We start from the raw sequence: 4,964 nt of genomic DNA, 5'->3' as shown, positions 1-4,964 counted from the left end.
GTTGTTCATGGAAACCATCAAGGAAACCCTGTTGACTTCTACTGTGTGTTGCAGGAGATCGTAGAATTACACTACATGGGTTGGCATAAGTGCTTCTTGTTCAAATGTGATTGGTGGGACATTGGTGACATGAGAAGAGGGATACAAGTTGGGAATTATTTCAAGAGTATCAATACTTCGAGGCAATGGTATAAATATGAGTCTTTCGCCCTGGCATGCCAAACATTGCAAGTGTTTTACATAAAGGATCCAACTTTGGGGGGGAGTTGGCATGTAGTACACAAGATATCAACTAGCAATGTTTACAATATTGGGTAGAAATCATTAGCATTGCATGATGATGATGACGATTCCTCCACTATTGACGCAGAAGATGATGGTGATACTGATGTGAGGAACGATGGTCTTGTTAATGAAAATGACAGATTTCTCCATCCACTGACCCAAGTGGATGAAGAGCAATTACCAGTTGATCTGTCAACCATCTCAAGATCACAATTGTTCTCAGGAAGTGACGATGAGGACATGTCTAATAATGACGTGCTTAATAACAATTTTTGGATGGAGAACATAGATGATGGGGATAATAATGGTTCTGACGCAACACTTGATTTCCATCATGAGACAGCATGCGATGATGGAATATCTTATTCCATATTCTTGATGATAATGTGGTTGGTCACTTCTAGATAGCTATTTTAATCAGTTAAAGAGTTCAATTTTGAACTCGACCAAACATGTAAACCTTGATTAATGATGGACTTTTCACATATTCCACATTTAATTATGTTATGCATTAATTAATTCACCTTTATAAACAACTATGTATATATTTAGTGATGAATTATACATCTCCACACTTCAAGAATGCATGTGGCAAGGCAGTAGACAAATGATAATGTGGTTTAGTCTATGAGTTCATTTTGATATTTAGAATGTTTACAATATGCATTTAAGGCTGACGTTTGTGATATATTGCATGCCTATGAAACACTGATTTGCATACTATGTAGTGATGCATTTGGTCTTTTTTAGGTGATCTGCCTGTTTATCACGTACGATATTGTCATATGGAAACCTATGCTTCTTATGGTAGTCAGTTTCAGTGGGTTTCATTTAATGAAATATGTTTATCTTCCATTTATAATATTGTGGTGTTTATAAGGTTGTGGTTAAATGCTTTGCAATGGTAGTGTGCATGAGCTTCATTGGATGATGTTCTGTCAACTAAAATTACCAATGTTAACATAACACTATTATCTTCTGGTAAGTGTTTTATAGGTAAATTAACATATAATTTTTCTTTACTCCTTAACTTGCCCCAATTGTCCGAGCAGTTAGAAATCTTGCCACAAGATCTGTTGGGGTATTTGTGCTATATGAATCATTATGCTGCCTTGTGTTAACTACTGTGATACAACCGGGATATTTTAAGATTAATGCATAGCTATTGTAACTAGGCAAACACCATGTATACACCTTGGAATATGATTGCCACACTTTATCAATGGCAAAAGAGGAGCAGCCGAATACATATATGATAGACACATATCAACACCCAACTGACAAGAAAGAGGCTCCTATTCTTCATTCTAAAGGGCTCACCATACACCTTGTCAGCCACCAATCAAACATACAAACCAGAAACCATCAACAAACCACATTCAAGTCATGCATTTTGTAAATGAAGCAATGATAGTGCCAGTTAGTTTATAGACTGCTGAAACTGATAAAGTTTAAAAATTGACTACGGATGCAACTTTATAGGCTCACAAGGGAAGCCAGCTTCCAAGATTTAAGGGCCTAGCTATGCACCAAGATTTAAGGGCCTATATATGCAAGTAGACCTTTCAAGCTCTTGGAAGCATTTCAAATAAGAAATAATGGTCCAAACATACCACCTAAACAACACATTTGTATCTTGATTATGGTATATTTTATAAGGAAAATGGATTAGATTGACTTTCCATGTACAAAGAGAAACTTCACTTTGTATACCACTCTTCTTCCACACTTTTGACACTATAACTGATCCTAAATATAGAGTCAAGATTCCAAACCGGAAAATTTATCACATAAAGTTTAGAAGGACATGTGGAAGTGGATAATCATCAAGAAGATGTGCTGAAGTTTAAATAAACCATACTATGTTCTTTGAGGAATTAATCTCAACAATATTTTGCAAATTATTTATTGCTACATATTTGGTTAAATATGATAACCCAATCTCTGTTGTAAGTATGAGAGATTCAAACACTAATTCGTAGTCAGGAATTTAATCCAAAGTTTATGTAGTCACAAGTGTCAATTTGCTCATTCATTAAGAACACACATAACAAATATTCACTAATGGACATCATTCTATTTATAACTAAAATCGAAGTATGCAAGGTAGATATGGCCAATTATATACTACCAATGCCAAAGCAATGCCCAAGGTTATTTAGGAATGGTTCATGGTAATTGTAAATGAACAAATGATTTCTGGTTGTGCTGAATTGGAACTGTGTATCATTTGGCTGAAAATATAATTTTATAGAGATGCTTGTATGAATATTCTGAGCTGAACATTAGTAGAAGTGCATGAAAGGGAGGTTAAAAGTATGCATAAAATAATAATGGCACAAGGAAGATGAAAGTTCTTGCAAGTGATGCAAATAAGATATGAATAAATGACATCCATAAACAATAATATAGTGGCAGTGTTGCTAGTAAACTCGGTACAGAATAATGGGCAAGCTTATATTGTTTTTTAAGGACATAATATCCCATAAAAGTTGCAGGTAATGATCCACTTATCATTGCTAGTTCAACATAAATGATATTGATGCTGAGATTTTTTTAATAGGTGAACTTTCAACTAGGCTTGTTTAGTATTTATGAATTCTATATAATAGCTAAAGGCGTTATTAACTTTTGCAGCCAAACATAACTTATGTTTATCAATTTATTAAGAATTAAGGTTTATACCTACAAAATACTAGCTGTTTTCCACTGTCTACACAAAGAGATCATCAACGTAATCGATCCATTTGCAAGGATATTAATGGATGAAATGAGTAAACAAGTAGACCCATAACAATTTGGCTATTTTTCGTGTTCATGCAAGTATTTATAATGGGATATAGTAAAATCTTGTTAGCATTAAAATCTAGTGTCCAAAACAATAGAGTTTTTTTTTTTTTTTGGGTTCCAATTTAACCTCATTTGAATTTTACCATAACATGTACAAAGAGAATTTATGTACATGTGGGCCACAATTGGCATGGCTTTCTCATTTGGATGACAAAAGTTGATAAAAGGATGCATGTTGCTTGCATCTCCTACACGTATGGTATACATGTGTCTCCTACATGCTAGGTTACATCATTATACTAATTACAAAGGAAAACTTTAAAAGAAACACGTATGTATTTTCCAGTTAAAAGAAACATGTACAAATAGCTGAGGCCTAATCCTGATGTCCATTCACATAAATAAGAAATAAACAAAACTAACACGTATTCCCAAACTCAAAAACATGTTGTAAGAGGCGGGAATTTAATCCAACCAAAAACAAAAAAACTGCACAACACTTTTTTGTTGAAGTGATAGCAAGGTTACATCACTCTCTCGTGGGTACCACATGTTTGTAAAATTAGAAGTCAGTCTGATAACTACTAGTTGAAGAAGGAAGCACCAAGAAGAGGGTGTTGAAACCTTACCCCCAAAAGCCATTGTGTACGCACGGGGATAGTGATTTTCAAACTGCAATTTAAGCTCGTCCTTCATTCAGTGTGACAAGAGGCTACCCAGAACTGAAGACAAGGTACATATTTACAATCAACCCCTTTTTATTTTATTGACAATGCAAACTCATTTTCCATTGTATAGTTGTGTAAGTTAACTTGATAAAATAAGGGATTTTTCATAACATAAATCTATCAGGATACCTAAATGTTGACATATTTGTACTAATTTTTGATATATGGTTTGAATTTTAACACAATAGAGTGATACACTATTCCTGCTGGGGTTTCCATTTTATAACAATGAACTTGCAAAAATAAGGGCTTTCCGAAATCATCTGTAAAAATGCTGTTGATAAAAAAAATTAATTTTGTAGAAAGCTTTTCAACATAAAAAGGCAATTATCTTCCAATCTGTCCCTTAACTTAGAAATGATAGATCTACAAAGCCAAAAGGGTAGGACATCTTCAATTAAAATATGCATTGTAAGAATTCTGATAAATGCAAAGGGACTACCTTTGCTTAGCAGGAGCTGTTGAAACATAAGCTTCATAAGTGTTTATGAAGCTGAACTTTATAAAACTTGACACTATTGAGAACATTTTTAGACCCCACACATATTGCAAGCATACTTAGGAAAAACCTTAAACCAAGAAGAGGTATTGGATGAATGATAGTATCGTAATATATGGTAAAGAAAAGAAGATGAGGACTAGGAATGAAATCAGTCAACAATTGACAGATTAAATTGTGACTATAGCATCACTCAAAACTCTTACAAAAAGTAAAAAATAAAAAATAAAAACAAAACAAAGAAAGAAAGGAAGAAAAAGAAATTCATCGAAAAAAGGTAACATGCACCAAAGATCCAAGATACCTGAGTTAGATAATGTCTATGAATCTGAACTAATTTAAATCTTTCACTACTAAGAACATTTTTGGACTAGCTAAATGGGCAGTATAGTATGATACATACCTCCAACCATTGTGTTTACTCAAAAGCAGAAAGGGAGAGACAGAATTAATGCATGCAGTCAATGCGAAACACATGATAAAAATTACAGCTGAATTTTTAATGCCATTCTGCCCATTAATCCTAGCATTTGGAAACATATCATAGAAAGCAGTAACCTCCTCGATTTTCCAGTCCTAAATAGTTCGGATACAAGCAGGGATACCAATGCAGTTCTTCATTGGGAAAAATTCATCATTTCTAAAATATAAGCATGGCTGAT

Source organism: Carya illinoinensis, chromosome 1 (genome assembly GCF_018687715.1).
Source record: "Carya illinoinensis cultivar Pawnee chromosome 1, C.illinoinensisPawnee_v1, whole genome shotgun sequence".
Taxonomy (NCBI): Eukaryota; Viridiplantae; Streptophyta; class Magnoliopsida; order Fagales; family Juglandaceae; genus Carya; species Carya illinoinensis.
The sequence above is the reverse complement of the archived record's forward strand: the minus strand, read 5'-3'. Positions refer to the sequence as shown.